General features: G+C 41.5%; 1 long non-coding RNA gene across 1 annotated transcript in view; it reads left to right on the forward strand.

Moving 5' to 3' along the window:
• The first annotated feature begins 655 nt into the window (after positions 1-655).
• Positions 656-19,172, forward strand: part of LOC114812291 — a 30,508-nt gene continuing 11,991 nt past the window's right edge. The window contains exons 1-2 of the long non-coding RNA XR_003759955.2: positions 656-760; positions 16,333-16,416. This is a non-coding gene — a long non-coding RNA (uncharacterized LOC114812291). The remainder of the gene's footprint in view (positions 761-16,332; positions 16,417-19,172) is intronic.

Raw genomic sequence — 19,172 nt, forward strand, 5'->3', positions numbered from 1 at the left:
AGTGCTGTGGGGCTGGGAGGGGGGAAGATCAGAGAGAGCAAGTCATGGAAATGCAGAAGGGAATGGGAGAAGAGGAAGAGGGACTTAATCAGGGAAGGCCTCTGGAAAAGATATGCCTTCAGTAAGGGTTTGGAGAGTAAACAGATCATGGACTCTTTAAAATGGAACGACTGCATTTCCCTTGGGGAACAGTTTGGATTTTCTAGGATTTTCTATTTTAAAAATGGTTAATGGAACACGTGGAGTTTCCAAAGCTAAGATTGTATATCATTCTTTTTGATCACTTATGCCGATGTACAGAGGAAAGTTTTTGCTTCTACTTTGCAATTGAAACGATATTAGCAATTTGCAAGTGAAACAGCTTGGCAATCAAGGTGTTCGTGTATATGTGTAATAATCCCGAACCCCAATTAACTTGTTTCTACCCCAGTGCTTAGAACAGAGCTTGGCACTTATGTACCATTATTATTATTATGTGTGTATATATTAAAAACTCCAAATTGGGACTTTACTGCTCGATAATCCATTGTAATGATTATAATAAGGTATAAATTGCAAATAAAGTAATTATTTTCAAGATTCATATTTTCACCATGCTAAACTTTATTTCATACTCATTTTCCTCAAAGGACAACTGAAAGTTGGAGAAAGTGATTGAAATAACTTTGAGTTACTCTCGTCTTTATTGTCATTAGACAGAATCCATTCTTCCAAACTGGGAGAAAACGGTGAACATCCTGAAAGGAGTGCTTACTGAATGGTTAGTAGTTTTCTTGGTATATTCTGTTTTCTTCTAAATTTTATTTCTTCTTTACACTTTTAATTTTATTTGAAAAGCATGACACTAAATCCTGTGTGCTTATTTTTCTCCACCCCATTTCGCAGATCCACTTCTTTCTCTTCATGAAAATGGCAACCATCCTAGTGTGGACCCTGAACATACTGTAGCAGCATCCTCACTTGTTTTGGCTCACCGCCCCCAAGAATCTTTGTCATGCCTTAGCTTAGCTCACAGCTTAGCTCTCTAAAACATCATTCAGTTTACAGCCCTCCACTCATAAAAAAGTTCAGTATGTTTTGTTATAACAATTACCACAAAAATACAAACTGTCCATTCTGTGGTATTTCCAGTGACAATGTATGGCTCCGGAAGTTGGACAGTGAAAAAACAGGATAGACAGAGCATCAGGTCTGGCCGTCATGGGACCTGGGTTCCCCCTTCCAAGCCCTGCAGCACTTAGGTACTCACCTGAAATTTATTTATTTTAATATCTGCCTCCCCCTCTAGGCTCTAAGCTCGTCGTGGGAAGGGAATGTGTCCGTTAATTGTTTTATCGTATTCTCCCCAGTGCTTAGTACACTGCTTTGCACACAGTAAGTGCTCCATAAGTATGATTCCCTCAGCTCCTCCCCCTCTCCCTTCCCCTCCCTTCAGCACTGTGCTCATTTATATAGATTTTTATCACCTTATTTATTTTGTTAATGAGGTGTCCATCCCCTTGATTCTATTTATGGGGATTAAGTTGTCTTGTTTTTGTCCTTCTGTCTCCCCCGATTAGACTGTGAGTCCCTCAATGGGCAGGGATGGTCTCTATCTGTTGCCAAATTGTCCATTCCAAGTGCTTAGTACAGTGGTCTGCACATAGTAAGCGCTCAATAAATACGATTGAATGAATGAATGAATCATCGATTATTTTGAAATGTGGTATTGGAGAAGGCTTTTACAAATAACCGTGGACTGCCCAAAAAATAAACAAATGGGTTTTGGAGCACATTAAGCCAATGTGGTCTTTGGAAGGCCGAATGACTTGGATTAGCATATTTTGGACACATCATCAGGAGGACTAATTGTCTGGAAAAGACACTAATGCTAGGAAAAGTCCAGGGAAAATCTGGAAGAGGCAGACCAGCAGCTAGGTGGTAAAAGACCATAGCAGTGATAATGGAAGAACCATTAGCAAGGTTACAGATTATGGGAGAAGATAGTACGGTCAGGAGAAAATGTATCCGTAGAGTCTCTGTGAAATGGAAATGGCTCACCAGCATTTGATAAAAATAATAGCTACCCCTTTTTTTCTCATGCTGTTGATCCAGTGGAAAGACTACTGTTAATCAGATCAGGATTCTAGTGTCAGTTCTATCTTAGGCTGTAAATTCTTGATGGCAGGGACCATCTCTACCAACTCTGTTGTCTGTTGTTTGTACTCTCCCAAATGCTTATTACAGTGCTCTGTTCATGGTAAGTGCTCAGTAAATGCCATTGATTGATAGTTGATCTCAACTGTATATATTTTCGTTACCCTATTTATTTTGTTAATGAATTGTACATTGCCTTGATTCTATTTAGTTGCCATTGTCTTTACGAGATGTTCTTCCCCTTGATTCTGTTTATTGCCATTGTTCTCGTCTGTCCGTCTCCCCCGATTAGACTGTAAGCCCGTCAAACGGCAGGGACTGTCTCTATCTGTTGCCGACTTGTTCATCCCAAGTGCTTAGTACAGTGCTCTGCACATAGTAAGCGCTCAATAAATACTATTGAATGAATGAATGAATGAATGAATGAATGATCAAGAGCTGGTTAACTTCAATTGTATTTATTGAGTGTTTACTGTGGGCAGAGCACTGTACTAAGCACTTGTAGTCCTCCTGCCGGGAACTCCACCTGCCCCTCTATCCCCCAGAACCTCCACATCACAGCTCTCCCTTTTATCAAAGCCTTATTGAAACCCCACCATAGGAGGCATTTTCTGATATATCTGCTCTTTCTCAAGTTGCCAGTTCTCTTGAGTCCTCTCCATCTATACTTAGCACTTGTACTTCATTTTTCCATTTATCCTGCTATAATTCAGCTACCAACAGTTGTCCTCACTCTTGTTCCCACTGTGTATAATTTACCTCTGTCTCACTCTCCCCTGTTAGATTGTAAACGTCACAAGGATAGAGACTGTCTTCTGCATTTATCGTACTCTCCCAAGAGCTATTACAACATAAGTACCATTGATTTAGGCCTTTAAATTTGTAGGAATTCTTGCTATGTACTTGGAAAACTGAAATCTACATATTATCTATAGTCTGTATGAGAAAGTATTCATCATTTAGCTGGATGTCTACCCAAAGGACCACACCAGACAACACACAGCAGTCACTCAATAAATTCCACTGATTGATTGATACCAACACTTATGCACTCGATCCTCTGAGAGCTGGGGATTATTTTCTTCCCCCCTCAGCTAAATGTGATTATTTTCTCAACACACATAGCTGTGAGTCAGGAAATTAAAGAAGTTTCTTCCTTCTCACCAAAGAAAAGTGGCAAAGTTGGAATTGGGTATGTTCTCTCTCCCACTCTGAAAGATGCATTCTGTGGATTTTAAATTTTCCATTCTGGTATCCCATAGTCATCATCATCGTAAGTAATATTTATTGAGCACCTACTGTGTGCCAAGCATTGTGCTAACTATATGGGGGAGTACAGTAAAATAGAAATGAAGGTCGTGCCCCTTATGAGAGTTTTCTCTTATGAGAGTTTTCAGTCTAATTGGTCATTTCAGAAATTGGTAAAATTCTGTATTCTTTGGATAACAGGCAGTGGGGAAGCCAAGCAACAACTCAGCACTATCCATTCAGTGTAAGGTAGCTTCTGGCCAAGATGGAAGGTCTTTAAGGAATATGGGAATCGGGCCATGTAGAAATGTGGAAATTGTAGATGGAGTATGGCGCTTACTGCCCCAGAGCCTGGGTGTGATGTGATGTAGGGAGTTGCTTTGGGATGATCACCCAGAACTGGTTCCTGCAAATATGTATGGTTTCTTCAGTCTACTTACTGGTTCTGTTTTGTTGGTAAAATATAACTTTGAATAGAAAGGAACTTTTCCAGAAATTGGCCTAGATTTGCATTTCTGTCTACAGTATTAAAAATAAATTAAGAACAGAGTTGGATGTGCTCATTCCAGTTTGCCAGGATTAAGACACCTACCTGCCGAGCTCTTTTAGATGTCCTAGCTATTTACATTCAGGACTAAAACAGCATTCACTTGTGATATCATGAAACTCTGTCTAAGGAATTTATTTTGCCTCTAAACTTCCTATTGTATTGACATGAATGTCACCAGTGTTCTCCGGATTCAGCTGATTGCAGTTGTCAGTTTACTATATCTTAAGTACCTATCATTCATTCATTCAGTTATATTGAGTGCTTACTGTGTGCAGAGCACTGTACTAAGCACTTCAGAGAATATAATACTCTCATTGAACACAGCATTCATTCATCCTCAGTGCTTACTGTGTGCACAGCACTGAACTAAGCACTTGGAAAGTACAATTCAGCATTCATTACTGCTTTCCATTTTGACGTACCCAAATTGAGAGAATGTGTATTCCTTGGACTCAAATTAGAAAAATGACTTGAAAGATAATGTTCTGAACAGTAGGTGGAAAAAGTTTTGTAAGGAGAAAGGTGAAAGTTGTTTTATTGAGGAATCAGGATGCTTCAAAAAGAAAGTTTTACAGGAAAACATTGTGAAAAGCAGGTAAGTGTAGTGTATTCTCTATCAACTGTGGATGACATATGTGTAAAATGGCCTAGGATATGGTCACTACATATTGTTATAGAGGAGCAGCATGGCCTAGTGGAAAGAGCATGGGCCTAGGAATCAAAAGAACCTGGGTTCTAATTCCAGCTCTGCTATGTGTCTGCTGTGTGACTTTGGGTAAGTCACTTTACTTCTCTTATCCTCATTTACCTAATCTGTAAAATGGGGATTAAGGTTGTGACCTCCATGTGGGACAGAGACTATGTTCAACCCAATTTGTTTGTATCCACCCCAGCGCTACCACCCAATTCAGTGGCTGGTGCATAGTAAGCACTTAAATACCATTATTATTACTATTACTATAACTGATCCCCCTAATGACTGTGGCAAATATTGACTGCATTTGCCACAGGATATGAATGATGTCTAGAAATAATTAGAAAAATCCAATAGGTGGGATTAATTCTAGCCTATGTTAATACTGACCAAGATGCTAACTAAAATATATTGAGTTGGAATGACTACTTATTTCATTGAGGAAAAAATAGAAATTTTCATATGGAGAAATGCAGGTTTGTGCATTGTAGGAAGTGATTTGCTGTTAAAAATTCAGTTAAATGAAATATTCCTACTATAAAAAGTTATATATTTCAATTTATGGAAAGACATTTAGGAATCACTGGTTGCCATGGACTAAACTTTGGGAACTTCTGATTGTACAAGAGTGCCTGAGGTACTTAAACTATTCATTAAGTTGAGCTACTGGTTTATTAATGATGACGGTATTTGTTAAGTGTTTGTGTGCCAAGCACTATATTAAGTGCTTATAATAATAATAATGGTATTTGTTAAGAGGTTACTATGAACCAAGCACTCTTCTAAGCACTGGGACTGTCAGTTGTTCTGATCAGGTTGTCCCTTGTGGGGCTCAGAGTCTTAATCCCCCTAACTGAGGCACAGAGAAGTTAAGTGACTTGCCTAAGGTCACACCCCTGACAAGTGGCAGAGCTGGGATTAGAACCCACAACCTCTGACTCCAAAGCCTGTGCTTTTTCCACTAATCCACTGTGCTTCTCACTGGTTGCAACTTGATTTATTTTAGCATCCCAAACTGTTGAGGCCACAACATGCTGCCATACTAGTGACTGTGATCCTAGCAATTTTATGAAACAAGAATTTAACTTCTCTGGCCCTCATTTACCTTGTTTGTAAAATGGGGATTTAGGCTGTGAGCCCCATGTGGGACAACAGATTGAGTCCAACCTGATTAGCTTTTATCTACCCTAGCGCTTAAGGCAGTGCCTAGTACGTAGGAAGCACTTGACAAATGCCATTATATACAATATAACAGAGTTGGTTGTTGTAGACATGTTCCTTGCCCACACGAGCTTGTAGTCTAGAGGTGGATCTCAATGGATGTGCCATCAATCAATCACATTGTATTAAGTGCTTTCATGGTGCAGACCACTGACTAAGCGCTTGGAAAAGTACAATATAGCAGAGTCAGTAGACACATCCCCTACCCACCCCAAATTTATAGTTTAGAGTGTTTAGGTTCAGGAGTTCTATTTTTCCTGGCTCTATTAGGGAAACTTCTATAGTTAGGGCAATTGTCATATTTTTGCATGTTGGTTGTGTTTATGTGCCATAACTTAGGGGAAAAAAAAGGTACTGTTCAGATGAATGAACAGCTGCAAAATGATGATTCCAGCAAACAGAAGGAAAATGGAGAGCCATCTCAAGATATTTTCCTGTGGGTTAAAACTCATCGTATGGTATTTGTTAAGCACTTATTGTGTGTCAAGCACTATTCTAAGCGATGGGGTAGATGCAAGTTTATCAGGTAGGATGAAGCCCCTGTGCCACATGAGGCTCATGCTCTAAGTAGGAGAGAATAGGGTTTAATCGCCATTTTACAGTTGACAAAACTGAGGTCCAGATGAGTTAAGTGACTTGGTTACACAGCAAGTAGTTGGTAGAACGGAGATTAGAACTCAGGTACTCTGACTCCCGGGTCCATGAGCTTTCCACTAGGATATGCTACATCTCTGTGTAAAGAGAAGTATTGCTAGAAACAAATCACATTGCCTCAAGAGGGTTCATTAATTCGTTTATTCAGTTGTATTCATTGAGACTTAACTATGTGTAAAGCACTGTACTAAGAGCTTGGGAGAGTACACTATAACAACAGACACATTTACTGCCCATAACGAGTTTACAGTAGCGAGGAGTAGACAGACATTAATATAAGTAATTGCAGAGATGTACAAAAGTGCTGCGGGACCCGGAGCGGGGATGAATAAAAGTAGCAAGTCAGGGCATGCAAAAGGAAGTGGCAGAAGAGGAAAGGAGAGCTTAGTCAGGAAAGGCCTTTTGGAGGAGATGTGTCTTCAATAAGACTGTGAAGGGGGAGTGCAGTTTTGTCAGATATGAGGAGGTAGGGCCAGAGACAGGGCGTGGGCTAGAAGTTGGGGGAGGTAAAAAAGACTGAGGTATAGTGAGAAGTTTTGGGGCTATGCCTCTTGGTATCTCAACCTTCGCAAACACTTTCCTTCAGGGGAACCAAGCCTCTCACAATCACTGCCCACCAGGCTAAGAATGCGAGGCTAGATGGACCATTGGTTTGAAACTATTTGGCATTTCCTGCATTCTTTTGTAATGCAAATTAACTGAGAAAGCATCTCTAATAATTGGCTTCCCCAAGAAGGGGGCTATATTAGTGGAAGGGGCTTTCTGCTATCTGCTGCTGTTTGGTGGTTTTTTCCCCTTTGTGGACAATAAAAACAAGCTGGTTCAAGACAGATTGGGACTCCAAAAACACTCATCTTTGATTAACATACACTGTGGAGTGTAGATACAGCCCCAAGTGATGTCATGCACTTAGTACAGTGCTCTACACACAGTAAGCACTCAATAATGAATGATTGAGTGTCAACTTAGTTTAATAGATGGTTTCTTGAGTAGTTTTTTCTAGTTTATGATGCTCTGCCATCAGAATAATAGATGAAAACCTATCAATTGAATTGAGGCTCTTTGATTTTTTTATGGTATTTAAGTAATAATAATATTGGTATTTGTTAAGTGCTTACTATGTGCAGAGAACTGTTCTAAGCACTGGGTAGATACAGGATGATCAGGTTGTCCCATGAGGGGTTCACAGTTTTAATCCCCATTTTACAGATGAGGTAACTGAGGCACAGAGAAGTGAAGTGACTTGCCCACAGTCACACAGCTGACAAGCGGCAGAGCTGGGATTCGAACCCATGACCTCTGACTCCCAAGCCCGGGCTCTTTAACTGCTTACTATGTGCCTGGCATTGTACTAAACTCTCGGGTAGATACAAGATAATCCTATTAGCCATAGTCCTGTACCACTGGGAATACGTCTGATATATTGTTATATTGTACGTTGTATAGTTATATTGTACAGTGCTCTGCCCACTGTAAGTGCTCGATAGATACAGTTGACTGACTGTCATGGGGCTTATTGTCTAAGTCGGAGGGAAGAGGATTAAATGCCCATTTTACAGATGAGGTAACTGAGTCACAGAACAGATGAATGACTTCCCCAACGTCAAACAGCTGTCAAGTGGCTGAGTTGGAAGGAGAACTCAGGACCTCTGACTCCCAAGCCAGTGATCTTTCCGCTATGCAATGCTGCTTCCCAATATAGCAATTTTTTTCTCTTTTTTCATGGTATTTGTGTAACAAATATTTATTAGCATCTCTTTTGTTATAAGTGACCCTGCTACTCTGCTTCTAAGCTTCATAATCCCCTTTTCGAGCACCTTCATCCTAGGAGAGAAAAAATATAAACCCCACAATGGTGAATAAAAGAAAATCTGATTTTCTTAGAAATCAATATAACATAGTGATTTTGAAAAAGGAGGCACAGTGACAGACCGGAGTGTTCCTTTCTGGCAGCTGGAGGATTTAGATAATGGTATTTCACTTTAGAATCTGGAAGGAATACATTTTATTTTGTGGGCTATCCACATTTTACCACTCTTGAGATTCCGTAGAGCTTCAAAGAAGGATGACCATATTTCTAAACTCACATTTCAGCATCACGAACAGGACAGTTTGACTTGCTACTCAATCTGGGAGTGGAGAAGCAGCATAGTTTAGTAGAAAGAGCACCGGCCGGGGAGTCAGAGGACCTGGATTCTAATTCTGACTCCACTACTTGCCTATGGTGTGATCTTAGGCAAGTCTCCTAACTTCTCTGTGGTTTAGTTCCTTTATATGTAGAATGGGGATTAAGATAGTGAGCCCCACATGGAATGGAATGAGCCCCATCTACTCCAGTGCATAGAATAGGACCTGGCATATAATAAGCACTTACCAAATACCATCAAAAAGATAAAGCCTGAATGTTTATCTCCCAGATTCCCTCTTCCAATACCTGAAGGGTCCCAAATGGGGCATTCATTCACTCATTCAATCATAATTATCGAATGCTTACAGTGTTCAGAGCACTGTACTATGTGCTTCAGAGAGTACAAAATAAACAGATATTCCCTGCCCACAGCAAGCTCATAACAACCTAGTGAGTTCACGAGCTGCTGAGGAGGCTGGGGAAGCATCTTCTCCACTTTGGTTTTCTTCCCTCTGTCCCCTGTCACTGTGGGTGAGGAACTTGTCTACCAAGTTTTTTTATCTTGTACTCTCCCTAGTGCTTAATACAGTGCTCTGCATAGAGTAAACACTCAACAAAGGTTTCATCTTCTCCACAAGGCCTTCCCTGATTAACCCTCTTTTCCCTGGCTCACTCTCCCTTTTCACATCATCTCTGTTCTTGGATCTGTGACCTTTGGATATTTGTTATTCACCCCACCTCCAATCCCACAGCACTTATGTACATTTCTTTAAAGTATGTTTTTAATTACTTATTTGTTCATATTACTGTCTATCTCTCAGACAATTTCTAGACTGTAAGCTCTTTATGGGCAGGGAACATGTCTGCTTATTCTATTGTATCATACTCTCCCAAGCACTAAGAACAGTGCTATGCACACAATAATAGTAATAATAATACCAATAATGATGGTATTTAAGTGCTTACTGTATGTCAAATGTTATTCTATGTGCTGGGATAGACACCAGGTAAACAAGTTCAACACAGTCCCTGTCCCACATGGAGCTCACAGTTTTAATCCTCATTTTACAGATTAGGCACAGAGAAATGAAGTGACTCACCCCCAGTCACACAACAGACAGATTTGGAGTGAGGATTAAAACCCAGGGCCTTCTGACTACCAGTACTGTGCTCTATCCACTAGGCCAGGCTACTTCTCAGGAGCAACCTACTGAAACCAGGGATTGAACTGGGGAATTTTAGATCTTCAGTCTTAAATTCTCAAATAAGCTCTCAACAAATACTGCTGATTGATTTATTGATAACAAATACTATCCATTGATGGACTGATTCATGAAATCGCTAGGGCTCCATAGGACCTTCTTTCTGGTGGCTGGACAGGCAGCCCCTGTTTCCACGTGTAAGCAGTGTTATTTCAATTTGGCCCACCTTACCATTCCTTCTCTCGTGGATTAGTTATTGGCATATTGTACTCTCCTAAGTGCTAAGGACAGTGTTCGGCACACAGTAAGCGCTCTATAAATACTATTGAATGAATGAAGGAAGGAACATTTCATACCGACACTACAGTTGGGTGACACTACTACCTACAAACACTTGAGTGTTTCCTCCTAAAGTTGTTCTTCATTGACATTTCCAAATTGCACATGTTTGCCAAATGCAAGACATGCTGTCAAAACAGGGTGTTAAAAGCAAATGGCATATCCACTGTAGAGTTCTTACAATTTGAGTGCAAGTTGCCATCGCAATCAGACCTGGCAATTTCTCCCTAACATTAAAAGCCTTAGTGAATGAATACACCCTAAGGGCCAAAGGCATCATGCAGGCAGGAAATGAAAATTACATCCAAGGCTCTCCTGCTTAGATCTAGAAAATGACTTGTTAAATAGGCTCTTGGCATTGGTTTATTTCTAGCAAAAATATGGAATGCAAGCTGTAAACCCAAGCCCTCCAAAAAATAAGACTATCCTCTCTTCTCACCAAGATTCTTGCCATTGCGGATGATTTTGAAGCAGAAACCTCTGAATCGCGATCCTAAAATCCAAAATGAGTATGTTGAAGGGGTGCTGTAGAAGACTATCATCTCAGAATACTCGTCTAATTTCTCCTCTTGGGTTATCTCACCCTTAATAATAATGATAATAATAATGACAATTGTAGTATTGGTTGTGCTTACTATGTGCCAGGCACTGTACTAAGCTCTAACATAGATACAAGCTTATTTATTGCTCATTTTTAGACAGTATTCTCCTTTATCAGAAGCACAATGCTATATTGATTTCTATGAAAATCTGATTTTCTGTTTTTCACCACTGGAGAGTTATACTCTGCCTCTCCTAGGATGAAGTAGCTTGACTACGTTAGTGCAGAAAAGGGGATTACGAGGTTTAGAAACACAATAGCAAGGTCACAGTCATAAAACCTGCTGAAGGGCCTCAAAATGCCTCCTCTTTCCTCTTTCAGTGTTTCCAATCACTGTCAACAAGTCCCCTGTGTAGCCATCTCTTTTGTCTTATTCATTTCCCCACACCTAATCTGCCATCGAATCAAGTCTATTCTTTCTCATCCACAGTTTATGGCTCTTTTCTTTTCTCCACTTTTAAAGCAGTCAATCAAACATATTTATTGAGTACTTACTATGTGCAGAACATTGTTCTAAGCACTTGGAAAAGTACATTATAACAGAATTAGCAGATATAGTCCCTGCTTATAACAAGCATACAGTCTAGAGGGGAAGGCAGACAGTAATATGAATAAAAGACATTAATATGTTGGAATAAAATGATTCTAGTGTACAGACCTAGGAGACAGAAGGACCTGCCTTCTAATCCCAGCACTGCCACTTGTCTGCTCTGGGACCTTGGACAAGTCACTTAACTTCTCTGGGCTTCACTTCCTTCGTCTGTAAAATGGAGATTAAGACTGTGAGCCCCATGAGCAACATGGACTGTGTCCAATCTGATTAGCTCATTTCCACCCCAACACTTTGTACAGTGCCAAGCACATAGTAAGCACTTAACAGATGCCAAAAGAAAAAAGCCCTAATCACCTTTTGCTTCCTGGAGCAACCTCAGTGTTGTTTCTTTTCACTCCAAGATGTGGCAGAATACCTTGAAAGAACTATGCAATGACTGACTTTGACTTAATTTTCCCCTCAATCAATCAATGAATCATCAATTGTATGGACTTGCTGTATGTAGGATTGCTGTGTGCAGAATGCTACACTAAGCGCTCGGGAGAGTATAGTACAATAGAGTTGGTGATCAATTATGAACCCCTCATCTGTGAATTTATCAAATCATATTTCAAATGTATTTGTTAGACAGTAAAGCCCCAGGCCAGGTGGAAGAGGTAGCCACCCCTAACAGAATTGTTTGGAGCATCTTGGAAGAGGCCGAATTCTCTGTCAGTAGTGGAGCTGAGTTCTCTAGAGGGCAGAACAATATAAAATCAGACAGCTGGGAACTGCCTGTTAGCTGCGCTTAGAACAGTGCTCGGCACATAGTAAGCGCTTAACAAATACCAACATTATTATTATTAGCACAGTTCTAAGCACTAGGGTAGATACAGGGTAATCAGGTTGTCCCACATGAGGTTCACAGTCTTCATCCCCATTTTACAGATGAGGTAACTGAGGCCCAGAGAAGTTAAGTAACTTGCCCACAGTCACACAGCTGTGTGGCAGAGCTAGGATTCGAACCCATGACCTCTGACTCCCAAGCCCATGCTCTTTCCACTGAGCCACGCTGCTTCCCAACAACCTACCTCCTCAGAAGTGCTTGTGCATATAAACTTGGTCATTCTCTTAATTTGAGTTTTTTTTAATGGTATTTGTTAAGCACTTACTATTTGCTAGGCATGGTACTAAATGCTGTGATAGATGCAAGCTATTCAGTTTGGATGCAGTCTGTGTCCCACTTGGGAATCACGGTCTTAATCCCCATTTTACAGATGAGGTTTCTGAGGCACAGAGAACTGAAATGACTTGCCCAAGGTCACACACAACAGACAAGTGGGAGATCCAGGATTAAAGCCCAGATCCTTTTGACTTCCAGGCCCATGCTCTGTCCACTAGGCCACACAGCTTCTCTTGCCTTAAACCATATCCTAGATTCTGTCTTTTTGCCTCATCTAGGACATGGCATCTGACTTCTGCTAATCACATCCACAACTTGACTCTTGTGACCCTAAACCTCAGTAGATGTTAAGAATACCTTGACTGTAGTATTTTCTGTTGTGGTTTTTTTTTTTTTCATTTTCCCCATTCTTGTTGCTCATTAATTGTGGATTTTGATCATTTTCTTGTTTGGGAGCCTGGCTCAGCCACAGTCATCAGGCTTTCACTAAACTCTCAACTGCATTGTGGTGAGAATTTTTAATTCCAGATCTTCCTAAGACAATATCGAACAGGGAGTGGTCAACCCAATTTTGGTGTTGTCCAGCAATGCAACCCCAATTTTGATCTCAGGAAGGAAAGAGTTTCAGTGGATTCTAGCAATATTTTCCAGATCATATGTGTTTTTTTGACAGTTTTCTCAGTCACCTTGATTAATGAAGGAAAAAGGGGTGCAAAGTAATTATTAATCAGTATTATGATCATTAAGTGCTTACTATGTGTACAAACACTGTTTTAAGCACTAGGGTAGATACAAGTTAACCAGATTGGTCACTGTCCATGACCCAAAGGGGGCTCACAGTCTAAGTAGGAGGGAGAACAAGTATTTAATCCCTATTTTACAGATGAGAAAACTGAGGTACAGATAAACTAAGTGACTTGTCCAGGATCACAAAGTAGACAAGTAGCAGAGTGGAATTAGAACTTAGTGTTCTGACTCCCAGGTCCATGCTCTTTCTACTATGTCCTGCTCTTTCTAAAGATAATACAAAACAATGGTTAGCCAAATAGGAAAGGTGCTTGGGTCCCCAGGTGAGCAGAGAGAAGGCAGAGTCACAGGTCTCAGAGAGAAGAAAGACCCTTGTCAGAAACACTGTTTGGACCACAAATTCCTTGACGTCACCATGGTAAGAGGGAAGGCAGGCCTTGATCTGGTGAGATCTTGTGGGTGATGAGAAGCTGGTTGCAATTGCCCTGCAAAACCTGGAGCTTTTCTACTGTAACTTTCACGACTAATGGAGATGGAAGTGAAATAATGGGAATTAAGGCATAGTGTGTCCTAGGGGAAAGAAATTGGGCTTGAGAGTCATAAGACTTGGGTTCTAAACCCACTTCCACAGCTTGCATGTAGTGTGACCTTAGACAAGACAGTCAACTTCTCTGTGCCGTGGTTTCCTCATCTGAAAAATCTACTGTGAAATGTCTAATTACACTATGACCTCCATGTGGAACAGGAACTGATTATCTTGTATCTACTCCAGAGCTTTTTTTGTCTTTATGATATTTGCTAAGCACCTACTATGTATCAAACACTGTCAATAAGTGCTGGGGTAGATAATCAAGTTGGACACAGTCCATAACCCACATAGGGCTCACAGTCTTAATCCCCATTTTCAGATGAGGCAGGTGATGCCTAGAGAAGTTAAGTGTCTTGCCCAAGGTCAAACAGCAGATGTGTGATGGGGCTGGGATTATAACCTAGGTCCTCCGACTCCCAATCCCATCCTCTCTCCACTAGGCTATGATGCTTCTTCATGCACGTACTGCAGTTCTTGGCACAAAGTATGCCTTTAACAAATACCACAGTGACTATTGTTATTGTTATTATTAAAGAGATGAACAGAAATCACCAGACCAGCTGTTTCAGTGGAAATCTTATCAATGGCAATGTGAAAAACCAGCTAGGCTTCTCCAGCCACATGCCACGGCTGACTGCAAAATCTTCCTACACACACATCTGATGGGACAGGGGCCTAGAAATTAGGAAAAGCCATTGGTTCTCCCACCCACCCACTTCCCCACCTTTTTCAGGCAGCCTAATGAGGTTCTATTATTGCCGTAGACATGCTCAGTGTCATGGGGCAAGTACCTATACAGGATGGGAGAAGTCTCCTAAGGAAGAGGAATGATGGCGCTATCATGTACATAACTTTACAATATATATGATCAATTATTTATATTCACTTCACAGTCTACCCCTCTAGACTGTAAGCTCCTTGCAGGGAGGGAAAGTGTCTACTAACTTTGTTGTATTATAGTTTCCCAAATTCTTAGTTCATGGTCTGCACCCAGTAAGCTCTGAATTAACACCATCCAATGACTCGCTGATGTACCTATATGTGTGCATGTGGCTTGCCGCTAGATTTTTCCATGGCTAAATATGCTCCATGTCCGCAGCATGAACTGAGAACTGTAATCTGAAACATGACTTCCCACATTTCAGTTGGCTAAGGTTGGAACGGATATCGATCCTCCAAGCAAATTTGTGACAGGCGTGCATTATTAGTAAAGCTGGAATATGCTTTGGAAACATATAAAAAGTTTATGCATCTGTTAACCACTCTCCCTTCTTTTAACAATTAGAGGAAAAGAGGTACAGTGAGTTTTAACTTTTGGACTGTCGATAGAGTCATTTTGAGGTCTTTAATTTGAAATGTCTAATTATAATCAGTAAATCTCCTTTTACATTTTTTTCTGTCCAGGCTTACCACCAGTCATGGTGTATTAAGCTACTGAAAGCAGGTTAATTTTTTGCCACATTTCATTTTAGCAGCTGTAAGTTTTATGTTGCTGAATAGAAATGAAGAAAGTTTCTTGTCGTGTTCCCCTGCTCTATCTTAATAGCCCGTGGTCCAGGAAGGCCCTGCAGAGGGGAACCAAATGGAGATGTGTCAGGGAAGGCCTACTTATTTTGACAAATTCATCCACCACCAGCGGTTCTCCCACCATGCAACTGGTTTTACATATCAACGACCAGCTAATATGATGTGAAGAGTCTCGCGCTGTTGGTATTTGGTATTTGTTAAGCGCTTACTATGTGCAGAGCACTGTTCTAAGTGCTGGGGTAGATACAGGGTAATCAGGTTGTCCCACGTGGGGCTCACATTTTAATCCCCATTTTACAGATGAGGTAACTGAGGCACAGAGAAGTTAAGTGACTTGTCCACAGTCACACAGCAGACACGTGGCAGAGTCAGGATTCAAACCCATGATCTCTGACTCCCAAGCCCGTGCTCTTTCCACTGAGCCATGCTGCTTCTCTGTCACACAGAGAGCAGGCTCATGGCTGTCGAAGGCAGTGGAAGGAGATTATCTGTGGAATGATTATCACTGGCTCGAACTGGGCAGACAGAGCACTAAACAAACACCATTGATCACTTGACTCTAGTCATCTATGCCTAAATTTGCTTCTGATTTATTGTACTCCCCCAAGTGCTAAGTAATAATGATTATCGTGGTATTTAAAAGCTTACTGTGTGTCAAGTGCCATACTGAACACTGGGGTAGATACAAGATAATCAGATCCCACATGGAGCTAACAGTCCAATCAGGAGGGAGAACAGATAATGAATCCCTATTTTACTAATGAGGGAACTGAGACACAGAGAAGTGACTTGCCCATGGTCACACAGCAAATAAGTGGCGGGGCTGGGAATGGAACTCAGTTCTTCTGGCTACCAGGCCCGTACTCTTTCCACTTCTCTAGCACAGTACTCGGCACACAGTAAGCACTCAATAAATACCATTGGTTGATTGACTCAAGTCATCTATGACTAAACAGACTTCTGATGGATTTTTTTTTTCAGTTTGAATTCTGCCATGATTGGAGAGAAGAGGACCATGAAGGCGAATGTAACTCTGTCTTTGAAGCATCAGGAGCAGAGGTTCAGGTACTAAATCCTTTTCATTCCAGTTTCTTTCCCTCTAGACTGTAAGCTCACTGAGGGCAGGGAATGTATCTACCAACTCTGTTATTTTGTGTCCTCCCAACTGCTTAGTGCAGTTCTCTGCAAGCAGTGAGTGCTCAATATACCACTGATGGGTGGATTGATATCCAGTCATCAGGGCCAGCTCAGCTGTCTTGAGCTGGGACACCTATGTCATTTAGTCCCAGAGAATGTGGAGAAGAAGCATTAATGTACCGAGCCCTTACTGAAGTGCAGAGCATTGTACTAAGCGCTTATGAGAATACTCTATAATAGAGTGGGTAGATGTTTCCCTGCCCCCTAAGAGCTTATATTCTAAAGGGAGAGGCAGGCATTAATATAAATAAATAAATTATGTACGGAGACAGAATAAGGAACACAGAGAGACCCAGAGAGAATCATAGGCTTAGAAAGGGACAGTTTCAAGGCAGAAATAGACACGCATCTTCCTTCTGCTTGTACGCACACAAACATCTCTCTTGCTTTCTCCCTCTCCCTCTTCCTCCCCCAACCTTTCCCCTAAATTCATCATGATGTATTTTCCCTCAGCATCCAAATCTCAGCAAACCAACCCTCAGAATGGGATTGTGGTTTTAAGAAGATGACAAGTTTAGCAAGAAATAAATAGTCAATTCCCTCTTTTAAAGGCAAAATAATCATAATCAGGGTACTTGTTAAGCATTGACTATGAGCCAAGCCCAGTTATAAGCACTAGGGTAGATACAAGGTAATCAGGTGGGACTTAGTCCTTGTCCCACATGAGGCTCACACTCTTAATCCATCCCCATTTTAAAATAAGGGAACTGAGGCCCAGAGAAGTGAAATGACTTGCCCAAGGTCACACAGCAGACATGTAGGTCACACAGCAGACTTATAGTGGAGCCAGGATTAAAACACAGGTCCCTCTGACTCCCAGGCCCATGTTCTAGCCAGTCAAGCATGCTGCTTCCCCTAATGTCACCCTCCACCTACTTGCTCTGAGGGTTTTTCAACTTCCCAACTATAGCAAAACACCCTCTCTACTCACCTCCATTTTAAAGTTTCAATTCACTTGCAAGCCTTTCCTTTTGGACATTAGACAGGGCTCTGCCATATTCTTAAGGCTGGTGTTTTTCAGAATTTTGTTGCTACGGAGACTGACCTCCCAAGTCCCTGGAGGTCCAATCAACCTTTCACAGCATTTCAGCTTTTAGTTTGGGAAAATCAAATGTTGGTTTTGGCCAGTGCTGTAATTTTGTTTTTTAAAACAAACTGCAAAATTGGCTGGAAACAGTGTAACAAACATTGAACAAGCTTGAAGTTAAAACTGCAAGGAGTTGGGAAATTCAGTGAGAGATCAATCCGGCACCGGCTAATAAAACTCTAATTTCAATTGCTCTCACTTCTCTTGGCTGTTGGTTTGTATGCCACTCCCTCCCTCCCTCCCCGCCCTGTTCTCCACTTTTCTTTGGGTGTTTCCTCTTGTTGCTTTCTAATAAGACCAACTGTGAGTTTTGAGTCACACATGCATTCAACCACTCTCGTCACTCCTAAGAAGCCCACCCAATCCTGAATTCACAGATGGACAAGCCAGGGCCTTGGGAAATTACTGTTAGGGCCAGGATAAGGGAGGCTAGAACTTTCTGTCATTGGGGGAGGATGGGGGTGATACTTGGAGCAGGAGAATGTTACCTTTGAGCATGGTTACTAGTCAATTTCACCTTCCCACTGCAAATGTCTCCTATTAGAACCCAGACCTCACACTTTGCTCCTTTTAAGGCTAAACTTCTCTCTGTAACTCGACTTCATTTATCTCTCCACAGTTGCCTTCATTCTGACTCTGGCCTGGAACGCCCTCCCTTCTCAAATCCAACTGACAGTTATTCTCCCCTTATTTCAAAGCCTTATTGAAGCCACATCTCTGCCAAGAGGCCTTCCCTGACTAAATCCCCTTTCCTCTTCTCCCATTCCCTTCTTCAATACCCTGACTTGCTCCCTTTATTCATCCCTCCTCCCAGCCCCACCGTACTTATGTAGTAATAATAATAATGATGGTATTTGTTAAGTACTTACTGTAGCTTACTGCCAGGCACTGTACTAAGCTCTAGGATGGATTCAAGTAAATTGGGTTGGGACATTGTCCCTGTCCCACATAGGGCTAACAATCTCAATCCTCATTTGACACATGAGGGTACTGAGAAGGCCCAGAGAAGTAAAGTGACTTGTCCAAGGCCATACAGCAGACAAATGGCAGAGCTGGGATTAGAACCCATGACCACCTGACCCCCAGGCCCGGGCTCTAGCCACTAAACCATGTTGCTTCCATATATCTGTTTCCATGTACTGTACTAAGCACTGTGCTACGTGCTGGGGTGGATACAAGCAAATTGGGTTGGACATGGCCCCTGTCCCATGCAAGGTTCACGTCTTAATCCCCATTTTACAGATGAGGAAACTGTGGCACAGAGAAGTCAAGTGGCTTGCTCAAGGTCACACAGCAGACAAGTGGCAGAGCTAGGATCGGAACCCGCAACCATCTGACTCCTAGGCCCGTGCTCTATCCACCAAGCCATGTTGCATTGTATTCTCCAAGTGCTTAGTACAGTGCTCTGCACACAGTAAACACTCAATAAGTACGATTGAATGAATGAAATGAATGAATATCCTGGAAATAGTTGGGAATCACCGGTCAAGACTGGTCAGAAGTGAATGTTTCCAGGAGAAGGGGGTGGTCGATGGTG

The sequence above is a fragment of the Ornithorhynchus anatinus genome, chromosome 5 (genome assembly GCF_004115215.2).
Source record: "Ornithorhynchus anatinus isolate Pmale09 chromosome 5, mOrnAna1.pri.v4, whole genome shotgun sequence".
Taxonomy (NCBI): Eukaryota; Metazoa; Chordata; class Mammalia; order Monotremata; family Ornithorhynchidae; genus Ornithorhynchus; species Ornithorhynchus anatinus.